Source organism: Scyliorhinus torazame, chromosome 3 (assembly GCF_047496885.1).
Source record: "Scyliorhinus torazame isolate Kashiwa2021f chromosome 3, sScyTor2.1, whole genome shotgun sequence".
Lineage (NCBI taxonomy): Eukaryota > Metazoa > Chordata > Chondrichthyes > Carcharhiniformes > Scyliorhinidae > Scyliorhinus > Scyliorhinus torazame.
Window position 1 is genome coordinate 141,748,849 of NC_092709.1, and position 26,279 is coordinate 141,775,127.

The window sequence follows — 26,279 nt, forward strand, 5'->3', positions numbered from 1 at the left end:
TTCCCCAAATGTCAACAAATTTCTTTACCTAAACTTCGGGCACAGCAGCGCATAAACCTCCTGTGCTCTCACTTCACACCACTACAATATCACCTAATGCTACACTGCAATATCATCAGACCGCTACTTTTCTTCACGCAAAGCTAACAGTGCTTCCACTAGGCCAGACTGCAAATTCCATGGCTTGATGACAGACGGCTCCTTCCTTTCAGAATAACATGTTGTGCATCTTTCCGATTTTACAGCCAGGTTGGCTAATTATCCTCATGCTGCGTTACAGTAAAGTGGGATTTCACACCTCCACCAAACAACCTATGTTTGGATGATGGCTTTTATACCGCTACCAACCTTGGTTACATTTGAACTCACATCATCATTTCAGTTATGCAGGCCTCTGCACCATGAACCCAACAACATTGGCACAATGCTGTCACATCCTGTGTCCTGATTCCCCATGTGTCATCGTCGTCATCATGCTCTCGAATGTAGGTCCGTGTTATCGAAACAGGAAAGGAAGGGGTGAATCAGCATTCGCCAAGGTTGAGGAATGTCAGCTTTATGGAAAGAGTTGAGAAGCTGGCATTATCCTAGTTGCAACACAAGGGACTCCTTAGGGGGAGACAATTATCCACCAACATTGCCTCAGGTGAATGAGGTGTGAATCTCCAAATGGACTCCGAAAACGAGTAACGTGAAACATCGCCTCCTCCCACTTATCTTGGTAAAGAGTACTGTAAAGATACTAGCGATGTTTACACACATGTGTGAGACTGTGCGTGTCTGGGCCTTGTCCTGTTCTGTGGCCGGTATCCTGTTGCCCCTTTATGTTTGGGCCATTCCTCCTTCGCCGGAATGTTCTGAGAGGCTGAGTGAGCTTTGAACGAGCTGCTTTTTCTCTTCTTTGTCTCATGATATTTGTACTGGTCCAATTGTATTGTTGTGCTTGTGTTCTCCTCTGTATATATACGTTGACATATTTTGCTATGCTGTGGAATTCCTGTGATTTAGCTGGTTATTTGTGACAATGGAAAAAGGTGAATGAAAAGACTTTGTAAAAAAAGAGTCCAGTGAAAAATTATCAGTTTGTGCAAAGTTTGTTTGAACTTTTCTTAAGGCAATGAAGGTAAAAATGTTGTGAAGGGTTAAAAAGAAGTGAGAGGAGGAGGGTTTTAATTAAAGAGGAATGAGTGTTTGCAGCTGTGAGTGGTGAAGCGGACAGGAAAAGGGAGAGTGTTGTGAAGCAGATGTTGAAAATGAGCATGAGGAAAGTGGTAAAGAGATTGATGCGGAGGGTGTGGTGAAAATGTAGTTGCGATAAAAGAAAGCTGGTGGTAAGAATGTAGAGAGGAATGAAAAATTGCTGAGCACAGGAATGCAAAAGAGGTGTGATGCATTGGCCGGGAATCGAACCCGGGCCTCCCGCGTGGCAGGCGAGAATTCTACCACTGAACCACCAATGCAAGCCACGCAACTGAAGCTGAACTTTCAAGCCCAATGCCTGAGTTGCTAACAGATGTTGATGTGTGTTCGCCAAAGAAAACTGCATGTAACCAGCAGAGAGATGCAGTGTAAAGATGAGAAATAACAGTGCAACACCAGTCAATCTTGCATTGGCCGGGAATCGAACCCGGGCCTCCCGCGTGGCAGGCGAGAATTCTACCACTGAACCACCAATGCAACTCCACGATCAATTTCATGATGTTCTCCTTTTTTTCCCCAATGCTTTCACTCAGCAGCATTTCCATTTCCTCACTTTGTCCTCACTTTCCCCAAATTGCAACAAATTTCTTTACCTAAACTTCGGGCACAGCAGCGCATAAACCTCCTGTGCTCTCACTTCACACCACGACAGATCACCTAATGCTACACTGCAATATCATCAGGCTGCTACTTTTCTTCACGCAAAGCTAACAGTGCTTCCACTAGGCCAGACTGCAAATTCCATGGCTTGATAACATACGGCTCCTTCCTTTCAGAATAATATGTTGTGCATCTTTCCGATTTTACAGCCAGGTTGGCTAATTATCCTCATGCTGCGTTACAGTAAAGTGGGATTTCACACCTCCACCAAACAACCTATGTTTGGATAATGGCTTTTATACCGCTACCAGCCTTGGTTACATTAGAACTCACATCATCATTTCAGTTATGCAGGCCTCTGCACCATGAACCCACAACATTGGCACAATGCTGTCACATCCTGTGTCCTGATTCCCCATGTGTCATCCTCGTCATCATGCTCTCGAATGTAGGTCCGTGTTTGCAAAACAGGAAAGGAAGGGGTGAATCAGCATTCGCCAAGGTTGAGGAATGTCAGCATTATGGAAAGAGTTGAGAAGCTGGCATTATCCTAGTTGCAACACAAGGGACTCCCTAGGGGGAGACAATTACCCACCAACATTGCCTCAGGTGAATGAGGTGTGAATCTCCAAATGGACTCCGAAAACGATTAACGTGAAACATCGCCTCCTCCCACTTATCTTGGAAAAGAGTACTGTAAAGATACTCGCGACGTTTACACACATGTGTGAGACTGTGCGTGTCTGGGCCTTGTCCTGTTCTGTGGCCGGTATCCTGTTGCCCCTTTATGTTTGGGCCATTCCTCCTTAGCCGGAATGTTCTGAGAGGCTGAATGAGCTTTGAACGAGCTGCTTTTTCTCTTCTTTGTCTCATGGTATTTGTACTGGTCCAATTGTATTGTTGTGCTTGTATTCTCCTCTGTATATATATATGTTGACATATTTTGCTATGCTGTGGAATTCCTGTGATTTAGCTGGCTATTTGTGACAATGGAAAAAGGTGAATGAAAAGACATTGTAAAAAAAAAGAGTCCAGTGAAAAATTATCAGTTTGTGCAAAGTTTGTTTGAACTTTTCTGAAGGCAATGAAGGTAAAAATGTTGTGGAAGGTGAAAAAGAAGTGAGAGGAGGAGGGTTTTAATTGAAGAGGAATGAGTGTTTGCAGCTGTGAGTGGTGAAGCGGACAGGAAAAGGGAGAGTGTTGTGAAGCAGATGTTGAAAATGAGCATGAGGAAAGTGGTAAAGAGATTGATGCGGAGGGAGTGTATGGTGAAAATGTAGTTGTGATAAAAGAAAGCTGGTGGTAAGAATGTAGAGAGGAATGAAAAATTGCTGAGCAGAGGAATGGAAAGGAGCTGCAATGTATTGGCCGGGAATCCAACCCGGGCCTCTCACGTGGCAGGTGAGAATTCTACCACTGAACCACCAATGCAAGCCACGGAACTGAAGCTGAACTTTCAAGCCCAATGCCTGAGTTGCTAGCAGATGTTGATGTGTGTTCGCCAAAGAAAACTGCATGTAACCAGCAGAGAGATGCAGTGTAAAGATGAGAAATAACAGTGCAACACCAGTCAATCTTGCATTGGCCAGGAATCGAACCCGGGCCTCCCGCGTGGCAGGCGAGAATTCTACCACTGAACCACCAATGCAACTCCACGATCCATTTCATGATGTTCTCCTTTTTTTCCCCAATGCTTTCACTCAGCAGCATTTCCATTTCCTCACTTTGTCCTCACTTTCCCCAAATGTCAACAAATTTCTTTACCTAAACTTCGGGCACAGCAGCGCATAAACCTCATGTGCTCTCACTTCACACCACAACAGATCACCTAATGCTACACTGCAATATCATCAGGCCGCTACTTTTCTTCACGCAAAGCTAACAGTGCTTCCACTAGGCCAGACTGCAAATTCCATGGCTTGATAACATACGGCTCCTTCCTTTCAGAATAATATGTTGTGCATCTTTCCGATTTGACAGCCAGGTTGGCTAATTATCCTCATGCTGCGTTACAGTAAAGTGGGATTTCACACCTCCACCAAACAACCTATGTTTGGATAATGGCTTTTATACCGCTACCAGCCTTGGTTACATTTGAACTCACATCATCATTTCAGTTATGCAGGCCTCTGCACCATGAACCCACAACATTGGCACAATGCTGTCACATCCTGTGTCCTGATTCCCCATGTGTCATCCTCGTCATCATGCTCTCGAATGTAGGTCCGTGTTTGCAAAACAGAAAAGGAAGGGGTGAATCAGCATTCGCCAAGGTTGAGGAATGTCAGCTTTATGGAAAGAGTTGAGAAGCTGGCATTATCCTAGTTGCAACACAAGGGACTCCCTCGGGGGAGACAATTACCCACCAACATTGCCTCAGGTGAATGAGGTGTGAATCTCCAAATGGACTCCGAAAACGATTAACGTGAAACATCGCCTCCTCCCACTTATCTTGGAAAAGAGTACTGTAAAGATACTCGCGACGTTTACACACATGTGTGAGACTGTGCGTGTCTGGGCCTTGTCCTGTTCTGTGGCCGGTATCCTGTTGCCCCTTTATGTTTGGGCCATTCCTCCTTAGCCGGAATGTTCTGAGAGGCTGAATGTGCTTTGAACGAGCTGCTTTTTCTCTTCTTTGTCTCATGGTATTTGTACTGGTCCAATTGTATTGTTGTGCTTGTATTCTCCTCTGTATATATATATGTTGACATATTTTGCTATGCTGTGGAATTCCTGTGATTTAGCTGGCTATTTGTGACAATGGAAAAAGGTGAATGAAAAGACATTGTAAAAAAAAAGAGTCCAGTGAAAAATTATCAGTTTGTGCAAAGTTTGTTTAAACTTTTCTGAAGGCAATGAAGGTAAAAATGTTGTGGAAGGTGAAAAAGAAGTCAGGGAAGGAGGGTTTTAATTGAAGAGGAATGAGTGTTTGCAGCTGGGAGTGGTGAAGCGGACAGGAAAAGGGAGAGTGTTGTGAAGCAGATGTTGAAAATGAGCATGAGGAAAGTGGTAAAGAGATTGATGCGGAGGGAGTGTATGGTGAAAATGTAGTTGTGATAAAAGAAAGCTGGTGGTAAGAATGTAGAGAGGAAGGAAAAATTGCTGAGCAGAGGAATGCAAAGGAGCTGCAATGTATTGGCCGGGAATCCAACCCGGGCCTCTCACGTGGCAGGTGAGAATTCTACCACTGAACCACCAATGCAAGACACACAACTTAAGCTGAACTTTCATGCACAATGCCTGAGTTGCTAACAGATGTTGATGTGTGTTGGCCAAAGAAAACTGCATGTAACCAGCAGAGAGATGCAGTGTAAAGATGAGAAATAACAGTGCAACACCAGTCAATCTTGCATTGGCCGGGAATCGAACCCGGGCCTCCCGCGTGGCAGGCGAGAATTCTACCACTGAACCACCAATGCAACTCCATTATCAAGCTTGTGATGTTCTCCTTTTTTTCCCCAATGCTTTCACTCAGCAGCATTTGCATTTCCTCACTTTGTCCTCTCTTTCCCCAAATGTCAACAAATTTCTTTACCTAAACTTCGGGCACAGCAGCGCATAAACCTCCTGTGCTCTCACTTCACACCACTACAATATCACCTAATGCTACACTGCAATATCATCAGACCGCTACTTTTCTTCACGCAAAGCTAACAGTGCTTCCACTAGGCCAGACTGCAAATTCCATGGCTTGATGACAGACGGCTCCTTCCTTTCAGAATAACATGTTGTGCATCTTTCCGATTTTACAGCCAGGTTGGCTAATTATCCTCATGCTGCGTTACAGTAAAGTGGGATTTCACACCTCCACCAAACAACCTATGTTTGGATGATGGCTTTTATACCGCTACCAACCTTGGTTACATTTGAACTCACATCATCATTTCAGTTATGCAGGCCTCTGCACCATGAACCCAACAACATTGGCACAATGCTGTCACATCCTGTGTCCTGATTCCCCATGTGTCATCGTCGTCATCATGCTCTCGAATGTAGGTCCGTGTTATCGAAACAGGAAAGGAAGGGGTGAATCAGCATTCGCCAAGGTTGAGGAATGTCAGCTTTATGGAAAGAGTTGAGAAGCTGGCATTATCCTAGTTGCAACACAAGGGACTCCTTAGGGGGAGACAATTATCCACCAACATTGCCTCAGGTGAATGAGGTGTGAATCTCCAAATGGACTCCGAAAACGAGTAACGTGAAACATCGCCTCCTCCCACTTATCTTGGTAAAGAGTACTGTAAAGATACTAGCGATGTTTACACACATGTGTGAGACTGTGCGTGTCTGGGCCTTGTCCTGTTCTGTGGCCGGTATCCTGTTGCCCCTTTATGTTTGGGCCATTCCTCCTTCGCCGGAATGTTCTGAGAGGTTGAGTGAGCTTTGAACGAGCTGCTTTTTCTCTTCTTTGTCTCATGATATTTGTACTGGTCCAATTGTATTGTTGTGCTTGTGTTCTCCTCTGTATATATACGTTGACATATTTTGCTATGCTGTGGAATTCCTGTGATTTAGCTGGTTATTTGTGACAATGGAAAAAGGTGAATGAAAAGACTTTGTAAAAAAAGAGTCCAGTGAAAAATTATCAGTTTGTGCAAAGTTTGTTTGAACTTTTCTTAAGGCAATGAAGGTAAAAATGTTGTGAAGGGTTAAAAAGAAGTGAGAGGAGGAGGGTTTTAATTAAAGAGGAATGAGTGTTTGCAGCTGTGAGTGGTGAAGCGGACAGGAAAAGGGAGAGTGTTGTGAAGCAGATGTTGAAAATGAGCATGAGGAAAGTGTTAAAGAGATTGATGCGGAGGGTGTGGTGAAAATGTAGTTGCGATAAAAGAAAGCTGGTGGTAAGCATGTAGAGAGGAATGAAAAATTGCTGAGCACAGGAATGCAAAAGAGGTGTGATGCATTGGCCGGGAATCGAACCCGGGCCTCCCGCGTGGCAGGTGAGAATTCTACCACTGAACCACCAATGCAAGCCACGCAACTGAAGCTGAACTTTCAAGCCCAATGCCTGAGTTGCTAACAGATGTTGATGTGTGTTCGCCAAAGAAAACTGCATGTAACCAGCAGAGAGATGCAGTGTAAAGATGAGAAATAACAGTGCAACACCAGTCAATCTTGCATTGGCCGGGAATCGAACCCGGGCCTCCCGCGTGGCAGGCGAGAATTCTACCACTGAACCACCAATGCAACTCCACGATCAATTTCATGATGTTCTCCTTTTTTTCCCCAATGCTTTCACTCAGCAGCATTTCCATTTCCTCACTTTGTCCTCACTTTCCCCAAATTGCAACAAATTTCTTTACCTAAACTTCGGGCACAGCAGCGCATAAACCTCCTGTGCTCTCACTTCACACCACGACAGATCACCTAATGCTACACTGCAATATCATCAGGCTGCTACTTTTCTTCACGCAAAGCTAACAGTGCTTCCACTAGGCCAGACTGCAAATTCCATGGCTTGATAACATACGGCTCCTTCCTTTCAGAATAATATGTTGTGCATCTTTCCGATTTTACAGCCAGGTTGGCTAATTATCCTCATGCTGCGTTACAGTAAAGTGGGATTTCACACCTCCACCAAACAACCTATGTTTGGATAATGGCTTTTATACCGCTACCAGCCTTGGTTACATTAGAACTCACATCATCATTTCAGTTATGCAGGCCTCTGCACCATGAACCCACAACATTGGCACAATGCTGTCACATCCTGTGTCCTGATTCCCCATGTGTCATCCTCGTCATCATGCTCTCGAATGTAGGTCCGTGTTTGCAAAACAGGAAAGGAAGGGGTGAATCAGCATTCGCCAAGGTTGAGGAATGTCAGCATTATGGAAAGAGTTGAGAAGCTGGCATTATCCTAGTTGCAACACAAGGGACTCCCTAGGGGGAGACAATTACCCACCAACATTGCCTCAGGTGAATGAGGTGTGAATCTCCAAATGGACTCCGAAAACGATTAACGTGAAACATCGCCTCCTCCCACTTATCTTGGAAAAGAGTACTGTAAAGATACTCGCGACGTTTACACACATGTGTGAGACTGTGCGTGTCTGGGCCTTGTCCTGTTCTGTGGCCGGTATCCTGTTGCCCCTTTATGTTTGGGCCATTCCTCCTTAGCCGGAATGTTCTGAGAGGCTGAATGAGCTTTGAACGAGCTGCTTTTTCTCTTCTTTGTCTCATGGTATTTGTACTGGTCCAATTGTATTGTTGTGCTTGTATTCTCCTCTGTATATATATATGTTGACATATTTTGCTATGCTGTGGAATTCCTGTGATTTAGCTGGCTATTTGTGACAATGGAAAAAGGTGAATGAAAAGACATTGTAAAAAAAAAGAGTCCAGTGAAAAATTATCAGTTTGTGCAAAGTTTGTTTGAACTTTTCTGAAGGCAATGAAGGTAAAAATGTTGTGGAAGGTGAAAAAGAAGTGAGAGGAGGAGGGTTTTAATTGAAGAGGAATGAGTGTTTGCAGCTGTGAGTGGTGAAGCGGACAGGAAAAGGGAGAGTGTTGTGAAGCAGATGTTGAAAATGAGCATGAGGAAAGTGGTAAAGAGATTGATGCGGAGGGAGTGTATGGTGAAAATGTAGTTGTGATAAAAGAAAGCTGGTGGTAAGAATGTAGAGAGGAAGGAAAAATTGCTGAGCAGAGGAATGGAAAGGAGCTGCAATGTATTGGCCGGGAATCCAACCCGGGCCTCTCACGTGGCAGGTGAGAATTCTACCACTGAACCACCAATGCAAGCCACGGAACTGAAGCTGAACTTTCAAGCCCAATGCCTGAGTTGCTAGCAGATGTTGATGTGTGTTCGCCAAAGAAAACTGCATGTAACCAGCAGAGAGATGCAGTGTAAAGATGAGAAATAACAGTGCAACACCAGTCAATCTTGCATTGGCCAGGAATCGAACCCGGGCCTCCCGCGTGGCAGGCGAGAATTCTACCACTGAACCACCAATGCAACTCCACGATCCATTTCATGATGTTCTCCTTTTTTTCCCCAATGCTTTCACTCAGCAGCATTTCCATTTCCTCACTTTGTCCTCACTTTCCCCAAATGTCAACAAATTTCTTTACCTAAACTTCGGGCACAGCAGCGCATAAACCTCATGTGCTCTCACTTCACACCACAACAGATCACCTAATGCTACACTGCAATATCATCAGGCCGCTACTTTTCTTCACGCAAAGCTAACAGTGCTTCCACTAGGCCAGACTGCAAATTCCATGGCTTGATAACATACGGCTCCTTCCTTTCAGAATAATATGTTGTGCATCTTTCCGATTTGACAGCCAGGTTGGCTAATTATCCTCATGCTGCGTTACAGTAAAGTGGGATTTCACACCTCCACCAAACAACCTATGTTTGGATAATGGCTTTTATACCGCTACCAGCCTTGGTTACATTTGAACTCACATCATCATTTCAGTTATGCAGGCCTCTGCACCATGAACCCACAACATTGGCACAATGCTGTCACATCCTGTGTCCTGATTCCCCATGTGTCATCCTCGTCATCATGCTCTCGAATGTAGGTCCGTGTTTGCAAAACAGAAAAGGAAGGGGTGAATCAGCATTCGCCAAGGTTGAGGAATGTCAGCTTTATGGAAAGAGTTGAGAAGCTGGCATTATCCTAGTTGCAACACAAGGGACTCCCTCGGGGGAGACAATTACCCACCAACATTGCCTCAGGTGAATGAGGTGTGAATCTCCAAATGGACTCCGAAAACGATTAACGTGAAACATCGCCTCCTCCCACTTATCTTGGAAAAGAGTACTGTAAAGATACTCGCGACGTTTACACACATGTGTGAGACTGTGCGTGTCTGGGCCTTGTCCTGTTCTGTGGCCGGTATCCTGTTGCCCCTTTATGTTTGGGCCATTCCTCCTTAGCCGGAATGTTCTGAGAGGCTGAATGTGCTTTGAACGAGCTGCTTTTTCTCTTCTTTGTCTCATGGTATTTGTACTGGTCCAATTGTATTGTTGTGCTTGTATTCTCCTCTGTATATATATATGTTGACATATTTTGCTATGCTGTGGAATTCCTGTGATTTAGCTGGCTATTTGTGACAATGGAAAAAGGTGAATGAAAAGACATTGTAAAAAAAAAGAGTCCAGTGAAAAATTATCAGTTTGTGCAAAGTTTGTTTAAACTTTTCTGAAGGCAATGAAGGTAAAAATGTTGTGGAAGGTGAAAAAGAAGTCAGGGAAGGAGGGTTTTAATTGAAGAGGAATGAGTGTTTGCAGCTGGGAGTGGTGAAGCGGACAGGAAAAGGGAGAGTGTTGTGAAGCAGATGTTGAAAATGAGCATGAGGAAAGTGGTAAAGAGATTGATGCGGAGGGAGTGTATGGTGAAAATGTAGTTGTGATAAAAGAAAGCTGGTGGTAAGAATGTAGAGAGGAAGGAAAAATTGCTGAGCAGAGGAATGCAAAGGAGCTGCAATGTATTGGCCGGGAATCCAACCCGGGCCTCTCACGTGGCAGGTGAGAATTCTTCCACTGAACCACCAATGCAAGCCACACAACTGAAGCTGAACTTTCATGCACAATGCCTGAGTTGCTAACAGATGTTGATGTGTGTTAGCCAAAGAAAACTGCATGTAACCAGCAGAGAGATGCAGTGTAAAGATGAGAAATAACAGTGCAACACCAGTCAATCTTGCATTGGCCGGGAATCGAACCCAGGCCTCCCACGTGGCAGGCGAGAATTCTACCACTGAACCACCAATGCAACTCCATTATCACGCTTGTGATGTTCTCCTTTTTTTCCCCAATGCTTTCACTCAGCAGCATTTGCATTTCCTCACTTTGTCCTCTCTTTCCCCAAATGTCAACAAATTTCTTTACCTAAACTTCGGGCACAGCGGCGCATAAACCTCCTGTGCTCTCACTTCACACCACTACAATATCACCTAATGCTACACTGCAATATCATCAGACCGCTACTTTTCTTCACGCAAAGCTAACAGTGCTTCCACTAGGCCAGACTGCAAATTCCATGGCTTGATGACAGACGGCTCCTTCCTTTCAGAATAACATGTTGTGCATCTTTCCGATTTTACAGCCAGGTTGGCTAATTATCCTCATGCTGCGTTACAGTAAAGTGGGATTTCACACCTCCACCAAACAACCTATGTTTGGATGATGGCTTTTATACCGCTACCAACCTTGGTTACATTTGAACTCACATCATCATTTCAGTTATGCAGGCCTCTGCACCATGAACCCAACAACATTGGCACAATGCTGTCACATCCTGTGTCCTGACTCCCCATGTGTCATCCTTGTCATCATGCTCTCGAATGTAGGTCCGTGTTATCGAAACAGGAAAGGAAGGGGTGAATCAGCATTCGCCAAGGTTGAGGAATGTCAGCTTTATGGAAAGAGTTGAGAAGCTGGCATTATCCTAGTTGCAACACAAGGGACTCCTTAGGGGGAGACAATTATCCACCAACATTGCCTCAGGTGAATGAGGTGTGAATCTCCAAATGGACTCCGAAAACGAGTAACGTGAAACATCGCCTCCTCCCACTTATCTTGGTAAAGAGTACTGTAAAGATACTAGCGATGTTTACACACATGTGTGAGACTGTGCGTGTCTGGGCCTTGTCCTGTTCTGTGGCCGGTATCCTGTTGCCCCTTTATGTTTGGGCCATTCCTCCTTCGCCGGAATGTTCTGAGAGGCTGAGTGAGCTTTGAACGAGCTGCTTTTTCTCTTCTTTGTCTCATGATATTTGTACTGGTCCAATTGTATTGTTGTGCTTGTGTTCTCCTCTGTATATATACGTTGACATATTTTGCTATGCTGTGGAATTCCTGTGATTTAGCTGGTTATTTGTGACAATGGAAAAAGGTGAATGAAAAGACTTTGTAAAAAAAGAGTCCAGTGAAAAATTATCAGTTTGTGCAAAGTTTGTTTGAACTTTTCTTAAGGCAATGAAGGTAAAAATGTTGTGAAGGGTTAAAAAGAAGTGAGAGGAGGAGGGTTTTAATTAAAGAGGAATGAGTGTTTGCAGCTGTGAGTGGTGAAGCGGACAGGAAAAGGGAGAGTGTTGTGAAGCAGATGTTGAAAATGAGCATGAGGAAAGTGGTAAAGAGATTGATGCGGAGGGTGTGGTGAAAATGTAGTTGCGATAAAAGAAAGCTGGTGGTAAGAATGTAGAGAGGAATGAAAAATTGCTGAGCACAGGAATGCAAAAGAGGTGTGATGCATTGGCCGGGAATCGAACCTGGGCCTCCCGCGTGGCAGGCGAGAATTCTACCACTGAACCACCAATGCAAGCCACGCAACTGAAGCTGAACTTTCAAGCCCAATGCCTGAGTTGCTAACAGATGTTGATGTGTGTTCGCCAAAGAAAACTGCATGTAACCAGCAGAGAGATGCAGTGTAAAGATGAGAAATAACAGTGCAACACCAGTCAATCTTGCATTGGCCGGGAATCGAACCCGGGCCTCCCGCGTGGCAGGCGAGAATTCTACCACTGAACCACCAATGCAACTCCACGATCAATTTCATGATGTTCTCCTTTTTTTCCCCAATGCTTTCACTCAGCAGCATTTCCATTTCCTCACTTTGTCCTCACTTTCCCCAAATTGCAACAAATTTCTTTACCTAAACTTCGGGCACAGCAGCGCATAAACCTCCTGTGCTCTTACTTCACACCACGACAGATCACCTAATGCTACACTGCAATATCATCAGGCTGCTACTTTTCTTCACGCAAAGCTAACAGTGCTTCCACTAGGCCAGACTGCAAATTCCATGGCTTGATAACATACGGCTCCTTCCTTTCAGAATAATATGTTGTGCATCTTTCCGATTTTACAGCCAGGTTGGCTAATTATCCTCATGCTGCGTTACAGTAAAGTGGGATTTCACACCTCCACCAAACAACCTATGTTTGGATAATGGCTTTTATACCGCTACCAGCCTTGGTTACATTAGAACTCACATCATCATTTCAGTTATGCAGGCCTCTGCACCATGAACCCACAACATTGGCACAATGCTGTCACATCCTGTGTCCTGATTCCCCATGTGTCATCCTCGTCATCATGCTCTCGAATGTAGGTCCGTGTTTGCAAAACAGGAAAGGAAGGGGTGAATCAGCATTCGCCAAGGTTGAGGAATGTCAGCTTTATGGAAAGAGTTGAGAAGCTGGCATTATCCTAGTTGCAACACAAGGGACTCCCTAGGGGGAGACAATTACCCACCAACATTGCCTCAGGTGAATGAGGTGTGAATCTCCAAATGGACTCCGAAAACGATTAACGTGAAACATCGCCTCCTCCCACTTATCTTGGAAAAGAGTACTGTAAAGATACTCGCGACGTTTACACACATGTGTGAGACTGTGCGTGTCTGGGCCTTGTCCTGTTCTGTGGCCGGTATCCTGTTGCCCCTTTATGTTTGGGCCATTCCTCCTTAGCCGGAATGTTCTGAGAGGCTGAATGAGCTTTGAACGAGCTGCTTTTTCTCTTCTTTGTCTCATGGTATTTGTACTGGTCCAATTGTATTGTTGTGCTTGTATTCTCCTCTGTATATATATATGTTGACATATTTTGCTATGCTGTGGAATTCCTGTGATTTAGCTGGCTATTTGTGACAATGGAAAAAGGTGAATGAAAAGACATTGTAAAAAAAAAGAGTCCAGTGAAAAATTATCAGTTTGTGCAAAGTTTGTTTGAACTTTTCTGAAGGCAATGAAGGTAAAAATGTTGTGGAAGGTGAAAAAGAAGTGAGAGGAGGAGGGTTTTAATTGAAGAGGAATGAGTGTTTGCAGCTGTGAGTGGTGAAGCGGACAGGAAAAGGGAGAGTGTTGTGAAGCAGATGTTGAAAATGAGCATGAGGAAAGTGGTAAAGAGATTGATGCGGAGGGAGTGTATGGTGAAAATGTAGTTGTGATAAAAGAAAGCTGGTGGTAAGAATGTAGAGAGGAAGGAAAAATTGCTGAGCAGAGGAATGCAAAGGAGCTGCAATGTATTGGCCGGGAATCCAACCCGGGCCTCTCACGTGGCAGGTGAGAATTCTACCACTGAACCACCAATGCAAGACACACATCTTAAGCTGAACTTTCATGCACAATGCCTGAGTTGCTAACAGATGTTGATGTGTGTTGGCCAAAGAAAACTGCATGTAACCAGCAGAGAGATGCAGTGTAAAGATGAGAAATAACAGTGCAACACCAGTCAATCTTGCATTGGCCGGGAATCGAACCCGGGCCTCCCGCGTGGCAGGCGAGAATTCTACCACTGAACCACCAATGCAACTCCATTATCAAGCTTGTGATGTTCTCCTTTTTTTCCCCAATGCTTTCACTCAGCAGCATTTGCATTTCCTCACTTTGTCCTCTCTTTCCCCAAATGTCAACAAATTTCTTTACCTAAACTTCGGGCACAGCAGCGCATAAACCTCCTGTGCTCTCACTTCACACCACTACAATATCACCTAATGCTACACTGCAATATCATCAGGCCGCTACTTTTCTTCACGCAAAGCTAACAGTGCTTCCACTAGGCCAGACTGCAAATTCCATGGCTTGATGACAGACGGCTCCTTCCTTTCAGAATAACATGTTGTGCATCTTTCCGATTTTACAGCCAGGTTGGCTAATTATCCTAATGCTGCGTTACAGTAAAGTGGGATTTCACACCTCCACCAAACAACCTATGTTTGGATGATGGCTTTTATACCGCTACCAGCCTTGGTTACATTTGAACTCACATCATCATTTCAGTTATGCAGGCCTCTGCACCATGAACCCAACAACATTGGCACAATGCTGTCACATCCTGTGTCCTGATTCCCCATGTGTCATCCTCGTCATCATGCTCTCGAATGTAGGTCCGTGTTTGCGAAACAGGAAAGGAAGGGGTGAATCAGCATTCGCCAAGGTTGAGGAATGTCAGCTTTATGGAAAGAGTTGAGAAGCTGGCAATATCCTAGTTGCAACACAAGGGACTCCTTAGGGGGAGACAATTACCCACCAACATTGCCTCAGGTGAATGAGGTGTGAATCTCCAAATGGACTCCGAAAACGAGTAACGTGAAACATCGCCTCCTCCCACTTATCTTGGTAAAGAGTACTGTAAAGATACTAGCGATGTTTACACACATGTGTGAGACTGTGCGTGTCTGGGCCTTGTCCTGTTCTGTGGCCGGTATCCTGTTGCCCCTTTATGTTTGGGCCATTCCTCCTTAGCCGGAATGTTCTGAGAGGCTGAATGAGCTTTGAACGAGCTGCTTTTTCTCTTCTTTGTCTCATGGTATTTGTACTGGTCCAATTGTATTGTTGTGCTTGTATTCTCCTCTGTATATATATATGTTGACATATTTTGCTATGCTGTGGAATTCCTGTGATTTAGCTGGCTATTTGTGACAATGGAAAAAGGTGAATGAAAAGACATTGTAAAAAAAAAGAGTCCAGTGAAAAATTATCAGTTTGTGCAAAGTTTGTTTGAACTTTTCTGAAGGCAATGAAGGTAAAAATGTTGTGGAAGGTGAAAAAGAAGTGAGAGGAGGAGGGTTTTAATTGAAGAGGAATGAGTGTTTGCAGCTGTGAGTGGTGAAGCGGACAGGAAAAGGGAGAGTGTTGTGAAGCAGATGTTGAAAATGAGCATGAGGAAAGTGGTAAAGAGATTGATGCGGAGGGAGTGTATGGTGAAAATGTAGTTGTGATAAAAGAAAGCTGGTGGTAAGAATGTAGAGAGGAAGGAAAAATTGCTGAGCAGAGGAATGGAAAGGAGCTGCAATGTATTGGCCGGGAATCCAACCCGGGCCTCTCACGTGGCAGGTGAGAATTCTACCACTGAACCACCAATGCAAGCCACGGAACTGAAGCTGAACTTTCAAGCCCAATGCCTGAGTTGCTAGCAGATGTTGATGTGTGTTCGCCAAAGAAAACTGCATGTAACCAGCAGAGAGATGTAGTGTAAAGATGAGAAATAACAGTGCAACACCAGTCAATCTTGCATTGGCCAGGAATCGAACCCGGGCCTCCCGCGTGGCAGGCGAGAATTCTACCACTGAACCACCAATGCAACTCCACGATCCATTTCATGATGTTCTCCTTTTTTTCCCCAATGCTTTCACTCAGCAGCATTTCCATTTCCTCACTTTGTCCTCACTTTCCCCAAATGTCAACAAATTTCTTTACCTAAACTTCGGGCACAGCAGCGCATAAACCTCATGTGCTCTCACTTCACACCACAACAGATCACCTAATGCTACACTGCAATATCATCAGGCCGCTACTTTTCTTCACGCAAAGCTAACAGTGCTTCCACTAGGCCAGACTGCAAATTCCATGGCTTGATAACATACGGCTCCTTCCTTTCAGAATAATATGTTGTGCATCTTTCCGATTTGACAGCCAGGTTGGCTAATTATCCTCATGCTGCGTTACAGTAAAGTGGGATTTCACACCTCCACCAAACAACCTATGTTTGGATAATGGCTTTTATACCGCTACCAGCCTTGGTTACATTTGAACTCACATCATCATTTCAGTTATGCAGGCCTCTGCACCATGAACCCACAACATTGGCACAATGCTGTCACATCCTGTGTCCTGATTCCCCATGTGTCATCCTCGTCATCATGCTCTCGAATGTAGGTCCGTGTTTGCAAAACAGAAAAGGAAGGGGTGAATCAGCATTCGCCAAGGTTGAGGAATGTCAGCTTTATGGAAAGAGTTGAGAAGCTGGCATTATCCTAGTTGCAACACAAGGGACTCCCTCGGGGGAGACAATTACCCACCAACATTGCCTCAGGTGAATGAGGTGTGAATCTCCAAATGGACTCCGAAAACGATTAACGTGAAACATCGCCTCCTCCCACTTATCTTGGAAAAGAGTACTGTAAAGATACTCGCGACGTTTACACACATGTGTGAGACTGTGCGTGTCTGGGCCTTGTCCTGTTCTGTGGCCGGTATCCTGTTGCCCCTTTATGTTTGGGCCATTCCTCCTTAGCCGGAATGTTCTGAGAGGCTGAATGTGCTTTGAACGAGCTGCTTTTTCTCTTCTTTGTCTCATGGTATTTGTACTGGTCCAATTGTATTGTTGTGCTTGTATTCTCCTCTGTATATATATATGTTGACATATTTTGCTATGCTGTGGAATTCCTGTGATTTAGCTGGCTATTTGTGACAATGGAAAAAGGTGAATGAAAAGACATTGTAAAAAAAAAGAGTCCAGTGAAAAATTATCAGTTTGTGCAAAGTTTGTTTAAACTTTTCTGAAGGCAATGAAGGTAAAAATGTTGTGGAAGGTGAAAAAGAAGTCAGGGAAGGAGGGTTTTAATTGAAGAGGAATGAGTGTTTGCAGCTGTGAGTGGTGAAGCGGAGAGGAAAAGGGAGAGTGTTGTGAAGCAGATGTTGAAAATGAGCATGAGGAAAGTGGTAAAGAGATTGATGCGGAGGGAGTGTATGGTGAAAATGTAGTTGTGATAAAAGAAAGCTGGTGGTAAGAATGTAGAGAGGAAGGAAAAATTGCTGAGCAGAGGAATGCAAAGGAGCTGCAATGTATTGGCCGGGAATCCAACCCGGGCCTCTCACGTGGCAGGTGAGAATTCTTCCACTGAACCACCAATGCAAGCCACACAACTGAAGCTGAACTTTCATGCACAATGCCTGAGTTGCTAACAGATGTTGATGTGTGTTAGCCAAAGAAAACTGCATGTAACCAGCAGAGAGATGCAGTGTAAAGATGAGAAATAACAGTGCAACACCAGTCAATCTTGCATTGGCCGGGAATCGAACCCAGGCCTCCCGCGTGGCAGGCGAGAATTCTACCACTGAACCACCAATGCAACTCCATTATCAAGCTTGTGATGTTCTCCTTTTTTTCCCCAATGCTTTCACTCAGCAGCATTTGCATTTCCTCACTTTGTCCTCTCTTTCCCCAAATGTCAACAAATTTCTTTACCTAAACTTCGGGCACAGCAGCGCATAAACCTCCTGTGCTCTCACTTCACACCACTACAATATCACCTAATGCTACACTGCAATATCATCAGACCGCTACTTTTCTTCACGCAAAGCTAACAGTGCTTCCACTAGGCCAGACTGCAAATTCCATGGCTTGATGACAGACGGCTCCTTCCTTTCAGAATAACATGTTGTGCATCTTTCCGATTTTACAGCCAGGTTGGCTAATTATCCTCATGCTGCGTTACAGTAAAGTGGGATTTCACACCTCCACCAAACAACCTATGTTTGGATGATGGCTTTTATACCGCTACCAACCTTGGTTACATTTGAACTCACATCATCATTTCAGTTATGCAGGCCTCTGCACCATGAACCCAACAACATTGGCACAATGCTGTCACATCCTGTGTCCTGATTCCCCATGTGTCATCCTCGTCATCATGCTCTCGAATGTAGGTCCGTGTTATCGAAACAGGAAAGGAAGGGGTGAATCAGCATTCGCCAAGGTTGAGGAATGTCAGCTTTATGGAAAGAGTTGAGAAGCTTTCATTATCCTAGTTGCAACACAAGGGACTCCTTAGGGGGAGACAATTATCCACCAACATTGCCTCAGGTGAATGAGGTGTGAATCTCCAAATGGACTCCGAAAACGAGTAACGTGAAACATCGCCTCCTCCCACTTATCTTGGTAAAGAGTACTGTAAAGATACTAGCGATGTTTACACACATGTGTGAGACTGTGCGTGTCTGGGCCTTGTCCTGTTCTGTGGCCGGTATCCTGTTGCCCCTTTATGTTTGGGCCATTCCTCCTTCGCCGGAATGTTCTGAGAGGCTGAGTGAGCTTTGAACGAGCTGCTTTTTCTCTTCTTTGTCTCATGATATTTGTACTGGTCCAATTGTATTGTTGTGCTTGTGTTCTCCTCTGTATATATACGTTGACATATTTTGCTATGCTGTGGAATTCCTGTGATTTAGCTGGTTATTTGTGACAATGGAAAAAGGTGAATGAAAAGACTTTGTAAAAAAAGAGTCCAGTGAAAAATTATCAGTTTGTGCAAAGTTTGTTTGAACTTTTCTTAAGGCAATGAAGGTAAAAATGTTGTGAAGGGTTAAAAAGAAGTGAGAGGAGGAGGGTTTTAATTAAAGAGGAATGAGTGTTTGCAGCTGTGAGTGGTGAAGCGGACAGGAAAAGGGAGAGTGTTGTGAAGCAGATGTTGAAAATGAGCATGAGGAAAGTGGTAAAGAGATTGATGCGGAGGGTGTGGTGAAAATGTAGTTGCGATAAAAGAAAGCTGGTGGTAAGAATGTAGAGAGGAATGAAAAATTGCTGAGCACAGGAATGCAAAAGAGGTGTGATGCATTGGCCGGGAATCGAACCCGGGCCTCCCGCGTGGCAGGCGAGAATTCTACCACTGAACCACCAATGCAAGCCACGCAACTGAAGCTGAACTTTCAAGCCCAATGCCTGAGTTGCTAACAGATGTTGATGTGTGTTCGCCAAAGAAAACTGCATGTAACCAGCAGAGAGATGCAGTGTAAAGATGAGAAATAACAGTGCAACACCAGTCAATCTTGCATTGGCCGGGAATCGAACCCGGGCCTCCCGCGTGGCAGGCGAGAATTCTACCACTGAACCACCAATGCAACTCCACGATCAATTTCATGATGTTCTCCTTTTTTTCCCCAATGCTTTCACTCAGCAGCATTTCCATTTCCTCACTTTGTCCTCACTTTCCCCAAATGTCAACAAATTTCTTTACCTAAACTTCGGGCACAGCAGCGCATAAACCTCATGTGCTCTCACTTCACACCACAACAGATCACCTAATGCTACACTGCAATATCATCAGGCCGCTCCTTTTCTTCACGCAAAGCTAACAGTGCTTCCACTAGGCCAGACTGCAAATTCCATGGCTTGATAACATACGGCTCCTTCCTTTCAGAATAATATGTTGTGCATCTTTCCGATTTTACAGCCAGGTTGGCTAATTATCCTCATGCTGCGTTACAGTAAAGTGGGATTTCACACCTCCACCAAACAACCTATGTTTGGATAATGGCTTTTATACCGCTACCAGCCTTGGTTACATTAGAACTCACATCATCATTTCAGTTATGCAGGCCTCTGCACCATGAACCTCCAAATGGACTCCGAAAACGATTAACGTGAAACATCGCCTCCTCCCACTTATCTTGGAAAAGAGTACTGTAAAGATACTCGCGACGTTTACACACATGTGTGAGACTGTGCGTGTCTGGGCCTTGTCCTGTTCTGTGGCCGGTATCCTGTTGCCCCTTTATGTTTGGGCCATTCCTCCTTAGCCGGAATGTTCTGAGAGGCTGAATGAGCTTTGAACGAGCTGCTTTTTCTCTTCTTTGTCTCATGGTATTTGTACTGGTCCAATTGTATTGTTGTGCTTGTATTCTCCTCTGTATATATATATGTTGACATATTTTGCTATGCTGTGGAATTCCTGTGATTTAGCTGGCTATTTGTGACAATGGAAAAAGGTGAATGAAAAGACATTGTAAAAAAAAAGAGTCCAGTGAAAAATTATCAGTTTGTGCAAAGTTTGTTTGAACTTTTCTGAAGGCAATGAAGGTAAAAATGTTGTGGAAGGTGAAAAAGAAGTGAGAGGAGGAGGGTTTTAATTGAAGAGGAATGAGTGTTTGCAGCTGTGAGTGGTGAAGCGGACAGGAAAAGGGAGAGTGTTGTGAAGCAGATGTTGAAAATGAGCATGAGGAAAGTGGTAAAGAGATTGATGCGGAGGGAGTGTATGGTGAAAATGTAGTTGTGATAAAAGAAAGCTGGTGGTAAGAATGTAGAGAGGAAGGAAAAATTGCTGAGCAGAGGAATGGAAAGGAGCTGCAATGTATTGGCCGGGAATCCAACCCGGGCCTCTCACGTGGCAGGTGAGAATTCTACCACTGAACCACCAATGCAAGACACACAACTTAAGCTGAACTTTCATGCACAATGCCTGAGTTGCTAACAGATGTTGATGTGTGTTGGCCAAAGAAAACTGCATGTAACCAGCAGAGAGATGCAGTGTAAAGATGAGAAATAACAGTGCAACACCAGTCAATCTTGCATTGGCCGGGAATCGAACCCGGGCCTCCCGCGTGGCAGGCGAGAATTCTACCACTGAACCACCAATGCAACTCCACGATCAATTTCATGATGTTCTCCTTTTTTTCCCCAATGCTTTCACTCAGCAGCATTTCCATTTCCTCACTTTGTCCTCACTTTCCCCAAATGTCAACAAATTTCTTTACCTAAACTTCGGGCACAGCAGCGCATAAACCTCATGTGCTCTCACTTCACACCACAACAGATCACCTAATGCTACACTGCAATATCATCAGGCCGCTCCTTTTCTTCACGCAAAGCTAACAGTGCTTCCACTAGGCCAGACTGCAAATTCCATGGCTTGATAACATACGGCTCCTTCCTTTCAGAATAATATGTTGTGCATCTTTCCGATTTTACAGCCAGGTTGGCTAATTATCCTCATGCTGCGTTACAGTAAAGTGGGATTTCACACCTCCACCAAACAACCTATGTTTGGATAATGGCTTTTATACCGCTACCAGCCTTGGTTACATTTGAACTCACATCATCATTTCAGTTATGCAGGCCTCTGCACCATGAACCCACAACATTGGCACAATGCTGTCACATCCTGTGTCCTGATTCCCCATGTGTCATCCTCGTCATCATGCTCTCGAATGTAGGTCCGTGTTTGCAAAACAGGAAAGGAAGGGGTGAATCAGCATTCGCCAAGGTTGAGGAATGTCAGCTTTATGGAAAGAGTTGAGAAGCTGGCATTATCCTAGTTGCAACACAAGGGACTCCTTAGGGGGAGACAATTATCCACCAACATTGCCTCAGGTGAATGAGGTGTGAATCTCCAAATGGACTCCGAAAACGAGTAACGTGAAACATCGCCTCCTCCCACTTATCTTGGTAAAGAGTACTGTAAAGATACTAGCGATGTTTACACACATGTGTGAGACTGTGCGTGTCTGGGCCTTGTCCTGTTCTGTGGCCGGTATCCTGTTGCCCCTTTATGTTTGGGCCATTCCTCCTTCGCCGGAATGTTCTGAGAGGCTGAGTTAGCTTTGAACGAGCTGCTTTTTCTCTTCTTTGTCTCATGATATTTGTACTGGTCCAATTGTATTGTTGTGCTTGTGTTCTCCTCTGTATATATACGTTGACATATTTTGCTATGCTGTGGAATTCCTGTGATTTAGCTGGTTATTTGTGACAATGGAAAAAGGTGAATGAAAAGACTTTGTAAAAAAAGAGTCCAGTGAAAAATTATCAGTTTGTGCAAAGTTTGTTTGCACTTTTCTTAAGGCAATGAAGGTAAAAATGTTGTGAAGGGTTAAAAAGAAGTGAGAGGAGGAGGGTTTTAATTAAAGAGGAATGAGTGTTTGCAGCTGTGAGTGGTGAAGCGGACAGGAAAAGGGAGAGTGTTGTGAAGCAGATGTTGAAAATGAGCATGAGGAAAGTGGTAAAGAGATTGATGCGGAGGGTGTGGTGAAAATGTAGTTGCGATAAAAGAAAGCTGGTGGTAAGAATGTAGAGAGGAATGAAAAATTGCTGAGCACAGGAATGCAAAAGAGGTGTGATGCATTGGCCGGGAATCGAACCCGGGCCTCCCGCGTGGCAGGCGAGAATTCTACCACTGAACCACCAATGCAAGCCACGCAACTGAAGCTGAACTTTCAAGCCCAATGCCTGAGTTGCTAACAGATGTTGATGTGTGTTCGCCAAAGAAAACTGCATGTAACCAGCAGAGAGATGCAGTGTAAAGATGAGAAATAACAGTGCAACACCAGTCAATCTTGCATTGGCCGGGAATCGAACCCGGGCCTCCCGCGTGGCAGGCAAGAATTCTACCACTGAACCACCAATGCAACTCCACGATCAATTTCATGATGTTCTCCTTTTTTTCCCCAATGCTTTCACTCAGCAGCATTTCCATTTCCTCACTTTGTCCTCACTTTCCCCAAATTGCAACAAATTTCTTTACCTAAACTTCGGGCACAGCAGCGCATAAACCTCCTGTGCTCTCACTTCACACCACGACAGATCACCTAATGCTACACTGCAATATCATCAGGCTGCTACTTTTCTTCACGCAAAGCTAACAGTGCTTCCACTAGGCCAGACTGCAAATTCCATGGCTTGATAACATACGGCTCCTTCCTTTCAGAATAATATGTTGTGCATCTTTCCGATTTTACAGCCAGGTTGGCTAATTATCCTCATGCTGCGTTACAGTAAAGTGGGATTTCACACCTCCACCAAACAACCTATGTTTGGATAATGGCTTTTATACCGCTACCAGCCTTGGTTACATTAGAACTCACATCATCATTTCAGTTATGCAGGCCTCTGCACCATGAACCCACAACATTGGCACAATGCTGTCACATCCTGTGTCGTGATTCCCCATGTGTCATCCTCGTCATCATGCTCTCGAATGTAGGTCCGTGTTTGCAAAACAGGAAAGGAAGGGGTGAATCAGCATTCGCCAAGGTTGAGGAATGTCAGCTTTATGGAAAGAGTTGAGAAGCTGGCATTATCCTAGTTGCAACACAAGGGACTCCCTAGGGGGAGACAATTACCCACCAACATTGCCTCAGGTGAATGAGGTGTGAATCTCCAAATGGACTCCGAAAACGATTAACGTGAAACATTGCCTCCTCCCACTTATCTTGGAAAAGAGTACTGTAAAGATACTCGCGACGTTTACACACATGTGTGAGACTGTGCGTGTCTGGGCCTTGTCCTGTTCTGTGGCCGGTATCCTGTTGCCCCTTTATGTTTGGGCCATTCCTCCTTAGCCAGAATGTTCTGAGAGGCTGAATGAGCTTTGAACGAGCTGCTTTTTCTCTTCTTTGTCTCATGGTATTTGTACTGGTCCAATTGTATTGTTGTGCTTGTATTCTCCTCTGTATATATATATGTTGACATATTTTGCTATGCTGTGGAATTCCTGTGATTTAGCTGGCTATTTGTGACAATGGAAAAAGGTGAATGAAAAGACATTGTAAAAAAAAAGAGTCCAGTGAAAAATTATCAGTTTGTGCAAAGTTTGTTTGAACTTTTCTGAAGGCAATGAAGGTAAAAATGTTGTGGAAGGTGAAAAAGAAGTGAGAGGAGGAGGGTTTTAATTGAAGAGGAATGAGTGTTTGCAGCTGTGAGTGGTGAAGCGGACAGGAAAAGGGAGAGTGTTGTGAAGCAGATGTTGAAAATGAGCATGAGGAAAGTGGTAAAGAGATTGATGCGGAGGGAGTGTATGGTGAAAATGTAGTTGTGATAAAAGAAAGCTGGTGGTAAGAATGTAGAGAGGAAGGAAAAATTGCTGAGCAGAGGAATGGAAAGGAGCTGCAATGTATTGGCCGGGAATCCAACCCGGGCCTCTCACGTGGCAGGTGAGAATTCTACCACTGAACCACCAATGCAAGACACACAACTTAAGCTGAACTTTCATGCACAATGCCTGAGTTGCTAACAGATGTTGATGTGTGTTGGCCAAAGAAAACTGCATGTAACCAGCAGAGAGATGCAGTGTAAAGATGAGAAATAACAGTGCAACACCAGTCAATCTTGCATTGGCCGGGAATCGAACCCGGGCCTCCCGCGTGGCAGGCGAGAATTCTACCACTGAACCACCAATGCAACTCCATTATCAAGCTTGTGATGTTCTCCTTTTTTTCCCCAATGCTTTCACTCAGCAGCATTTGCATTTCCTCACTTTGTCCTCTCTTTCCCCAAATGTCAACAAATTTCTTTACCTAAACTTCGGGCACAGCAGCGCATAAACCTCCTGTGCTCTCACTTCACACCACTACAATATCACCTAATGCTACACTGCAATATCATCAGACCGCTACTTTTCTTCACGCAAAGCTAACAGTGCTTCCACTAGGCCAGACTGCAAATTCCATGGCTTGATGACAGACGGCTCCTTCCTTTCAGAATAACATGTTGTGCATCTTTCCGATTTTACAGCCAGGTTGGCTAATTATCCTAATGCTGCGTTACAGTAAAGTGGGATTTCACACCTCCACCAAACAACCTATGTTTGGATGATGGCTTTTATACCGCTACCAGCCTTGGTTACATTTGAACTCACATCATCATTTCAGTTATGCAGGCCTCTGCACCATGAACCCAACAACATTGGCACAATGCTGTCACATCCTGTGTCCTGATTCCCCATGTGTCATCCTCGTCATCATGCTCTCGAATGTAGGTCCGTGTTTGCGAAACAGGAAAGGAAGGGGTGAATCAGCATTCGCCAAGGTTGAGGAATGTCAGCTTTATGGAAAGAGTTGAGAAGCTGGCAATATCCTAGTTGCAACACAAGGGACTCCTTAGGGGGAGACAATTACCCACCAACATTGCCTCAGGTGAATGAGGTGTGAATCTCCAAATGGACTCCGAAAACGATTAACGTGAAACATCGCCTCCTCCCACTTATCTTGGAAAAGAGTACTGTAAAGATACTCGCGACGTTTACACACATGTGTGAGACTGTGCGTGTCTGGGCCTTGTCCTGTTCTGTGGCCGGTATCCTGTTGCCCCTTTATGTTTGGGCCATTCCTCCTTAGCCGGAATGTTCTGAGAGGCTGAATGAGCTTTGAACGAGCTGTTTTTTCTCTTCTTTGTCTCATGGTATTGGTACTGGTCCAATTGTATTGTTGTGCTTGTATTCTCCTCTGTATATATATATGTTGACATATTTTGCTATGCTGTGGAATTCCTGTGATTTAGCTGGCTATTTGTGACAATGGAAAAAGGTGAATGAAAAGACTTTGTAAAAAAAGAGTCCAGTGAAAAATTATCAGTTTGTGCAAAGTTTGTTTGAACTTTTCTTAAGGCAATGAAGGTAAAAATGTTGTGAAGGGTTAAAAAGAAGTGAGAGGAGGAGGGTTTTAATTAAAGAGGAATGAGTGTTTGCAGCTGTGAGTGGTGAAGCGGACAGGAAAAGGGAGAGTGTTGTGAAGCAGATGTTGAAAATGAGCATGAGGAAAGTGGTAAAGAGATTGATGCGGAGGGTGTGGTGAAAATGTAGTTGCGATAAAAGAAAGCTGGTGGTAAGAATGGAGAGAGGAATGAAAAATTGCTGAGCACAGGAATGCAAATTAGCTGTGATGCATTGGCCGGGAATCAAACCCGGGCCTCCCGCGTGGCAGGCGAGAATTCTACCACTGAACCACCAATGCAAGCCACGCAACTGAAGCTGAACTTTCAAGCCCAATGCCTGAGTTGCGAACAGATGTTGATGTGTGTTCGCCAAAGAAAACTGCATGTAACCAGCAGAGAGATGCAGTGTAAAGATGAGAAATAACAGTGCAACACCAGTCAATCTTGCATTGGCCGGGAATCGAACCCGGGCCTCCCGCGTGGCAGGCGAGAATTCTACCACTGAACCACCAATGCAACTCCACGATCAATTTCATGATGTTCTCCTTTTTTTCCCCAATGCTTTCACTCAGCAGCATTTCCATTTCCTCACTTTGTCCTCACTTTC

At 44.5% G+C, this 26,279-nt stretch overlaps 30 non-coding genes across 30 annotated transcripts; all 30 read right to left on the reverse strand.

Annotated features, from left to right (window-relative positions):
- Nucleotides 1–1,389: 1,389 nt before the first annotated feature.
- trnag-gcc (transfer RNA glycine (anticodon GCC)) lies at nucleotides 1,390–1,460 on the reverse strand. The gene has a single exon. It is a non-coding gene; the product is annotated as a tRNA-Gly (tRNA).
- A 146-nt stretch (nucleotides 1,461–1,606) lies between these two features.
- On the reverse strand, nucleotides 1,607–1,677 carry trnag-gcc (transfer RNA glycine (anticodon GCC)). The gene has a single exon. It is a non-coding gene; the product is annotated as a tRNA-Gly (tRNA).
- Nucleotides 1,678–3,160: 1,483 nt separating this feature from the next.
- Nucleotides 3,161–3,231, reverse strand: trnag-gcc (transfer RNA glycine (anticodon GCC)). Its single transcript has one exon. It is a non-coding gene; the product is annotated as a tRNA-Gly (tRNA).
- Nucleotides 3,232–3,377: 146 nt separating this feature from the next.
- Nucleotides 3,378–3,448, reverse strand: trnag-gcc (transfer RNA glycine (anticodon GCC)). The gene has a single exon. It is a non-coding gene; the product is annotated as a tRNA-Gly (tRNA).
- Nucleotides 3,449–4,931: 1,483 nt separating this feature from the next.
- trnag-gcc (transfer RNA glycine (anticodon GCC)) lies at nucleotides 4,932–5,002 on the reverse strand. Its single transcript has one exon. It is a non-coding gene; the product is annotated as a tRNA-Gly (tRNA).
- Nucleotides 5,003–5,148: 146 nt separating this feature from the next.
- Nucleotides 5,149–5,219, reverse strand: trnag-gcc (transfer RNA glycine (anticodon GCC)). Its single transcript has one exon. It is a non-coding gene; the product is annotated as a tRNA-Gly (tRNA).
- A 1,477-nt stretch (nucleotides 5,220–6,696) lies between these two features.
- Nucleotides 6,697–6,767, reverse strand: trnag-gcc (transfer RNA glycine (anticodon GCC)). The gene has a single exon. It is a non-coding gene; the product is annotated as a tRNA-Gly (tRNA).
- A 146-nt stretch (nucleotides 6,768–6,913) lies between these two features.
- trnag-gcc (transfer RNA glycine (anticodon GCC)) lies at nucleotides 6,914–6,984 on the reverse strand. Its single transcript has one exon. It is a non-coding gene; the product is annotated as a tRNA-Gly (tRNA).
- Nucleotides 6,985–8,467: 1,483 nt separating this feature from the next.
- Nucleotides 8,468–8,538, reverse strand: trnag-gcc (transfer RNA glycine (anticodon GCC)). Its single transcript has one exon. It is a non-coding gene; the product is annotated as a tRNA-Gly (tRNA).
- A 146-nt stretch (nucleotides 8,539–8,684) lies between these two features.
- On the reverse strand, nucleotides 8,685–8,755 carry trnag-gcc (transfer RNA glycine (anticodon GCC)). Its single transcript has one exon. It is a non-coding gene; the product is annotated as a tRNA-Gly (tRNA).
- A 1,483-nt stretch (nucleotides 8,756–10,238) lies between these two features.
- On the reverse strand, nucleotides 10,239–10,309 carry trnag-gcc (transfer RNA glycine (anticodon GCC)). The gene has a single exon. It is a non-coding gene; the product is annotated as a tRNA-Gly (tRNA).
- Nucleotides 10,310–10,455: 146 nt separating this feature from the next.
- Nucleotides 10,456–10,526, reverse strand: trnag-gcc (transfer RNA glycine (anticodon GCC)). Its single transcript has one exon. It is a non-coding gene; the product is annotated as a tRNA-Gly (tRNA).
- A 1,477-nt stretch (nucleotides 10,527–12,003) lies between these two features.
- Nucleotides 12,004–12,074, reverse strand: trnag-gcc (transfer RNA glycine (anticodon GCC)). The gene has a single exon. It is a non-coding gene; the product is annotated as a tRNA-Gly (tRNA).
- Nucleotides 12,075–12,220: 146 nt separating this feature from the next.
- On the reverse strand, nucleotides 12,221–12,291 carry trnag-gcc (transfer RNA glycine (anticodon GCC)). The gene has a single exon. It is a non-coding gene; the product is annotated as a tRNA-Gly (tRNA).
- A 1,483-nt stretch (nucleotides 12,292–13,774) lies between these two features.
- Nucleotides 13,775–13,845, reverse strand: trnag-gcc (transfer RNA glycine (anticodon GCC)). Its single transcript has one exon. It is a non-coding gene; the product is annotated as a tRNA-Gly (tRNA).
- A 146-nt stretch (nucleotides 13,846–13,991) lies between these two features.
- trnag-gcc (transfer RNA glycine (anticodon GCC)) lies at nucleotides 13,992–14,062 on the reverse strand. Its single transcript has one exon. It is a non-coding gene; the product is annotated as a tRNA-Gly (tRNA).
- A 1,485-nt stretch (nucleotides 14,063–15,547) lies between these two features.
- trnag-gcc (transfer RNA glycine (anticodon GCC)) lies at nucleotides 15,548–15,618 on the reverse strand. The gene has a single exon. It is a non-coding gene; the product is annotated as a tRNA-Gly (tRNA).
- Nucleotides 15,619–15,764: 146 nt separating this feature from the next.
- On the reverse strand, nucleotides 15,765–15,835 carry trnag-gcc (transfer RNA glycine (anticodon GCC)). The gene has a single exon. It is a non-coding gene; the product is annotated as a tRNA-Gly (tRNA).
- Nucleotides 15,836–17,318: 1,483 nt separating this feature from the next.
- Nucleotides 17,319–17,389, reverse strand: trnag-gcc (transfer RNA glycine (anticodon GCC)). The gene has a single exon. It is a non-coding gene; the product is annotated as a tRNA-Gly (tRNA).
- Nucleotides 17,390–17,535: 146 nt separating this feature from the next.
- trnag-gcc (transfer RNA glycine (anticodon GCC)) lies at nucleotides 17,536–17,606 on the reverse strand. Its single transcript has one exon. It is a non-coding gene; the product is annotated as a tRNA-Gly (tRNA).
- Nucleotides 17,607–19,083: 1,477 nt separating this feature from the next.
- On the reverse strand, nucleotides 19,084–19,154 carry trnag-gcc (transfer RNA glycine (anticodon GCC)). Its single transcript has one exon. It is a non-coding gene; the product is annotated as a tRNA-Gly (tRNA).
- Nucleotides 19,155–19,300: 146 nt separating this feature from the next.
- trnag-gcc (transfer RNA glycine (anticodon GCC)) lies at nucleotides 19,301–19,371 on the reverse strand. The gene has a single exon. It is a non-coding gene; the product is annotated as a tRNA-Gly (tRNA).
- A 1,228-nt stretch (nucleotides 19,372–20,599) lies between these two features.
- Nucleotides 20,600–20,670, reverse strand: trnag-gcc (transfer RNA glycine (anticodon GCC)). The gene has a single exon. It is a non-coding gene; the product is annotated as a tRNA-Gly (tRNA).
- A 146-nt stretch (nucleotides 20,671–20,816) lies between these two features.
- Nucleotides 20,817–20,887, reverse strand: trnag-gcc (transfer RNA glycine (anticodon GCC)). Its single transcript has one exon. It is a non-coding gene; the product is annotated as a tRNA-Gly (tRNA).
- A 1,475-nt stretch (nucleotides 20,888–22,362) lies between these two features.
- On the reverse strand, nucleotides 22,363–22,433 carry trnag-gcc (transfer RNA glycine (anticodon GCC)). The gene has a single exon. It is a non-coding gene; the product is annotated as a tRNA-Gly (tRNA).
- A 146-nt stretch (nucleotides 22,434–22,579) lies between these two features.
- Nucleotides 22,580–22,650, reverse strand: trnag-gcc (transfer RNA glycine (anticodon GCC)). Its single transcript has one exon. It is a non-coding gene; the product is annotated as a tRNA-Gly (tRNA).
- Nucleotides 22,651–24,133: 1,483 nt separating this feature from the next.
- On the reverse strand, nucleotides 24,134–24,204 carry trnag-gcc (transfer RNA glycine (anticodon GCC)). The gene has a single exon. It is a non-coding gene; the product is annotated as a tRNA-Gly (tRNA).
- Nucleotides 24,205–24,350: 146 nt separating this feature from the next.
- Nucleotides 24,351–24,421, reverse strand: trnag-gcc (transfer RNA glycine (anticodon GCC)). Its single transcript has one exon. It is a non-coding gene; the product is annotated as a tRNA-Gly (tRNA).
- A 1,479-nt stretch (nucleotides 24,422–25,900) lies between these two features.
- trnag-gcc (transfer RNA glycine (anticodon GCC)) lies at nucleotides 25,901–25,971 on the reverse strand. Its single transcript has one exon. It is a non-coding gene; the product is annotated as a tRNA-Gly (tRNA).
- A 146-nt stretch (nucleotides 25,972–26,117) lies between these two features.
- On the reverse strand, nucleotides 26,118–26,188 carry trnag-gcc (transfer RNA glycine (anticodon GCC)). The gene has a single exon. It is a non-coding gene; the product is annotated as a tRNA-Gly (tRNA).
- Between the last annotated feature and the right edge of the window lie 91 nt (nucleotides 26,189–26,279).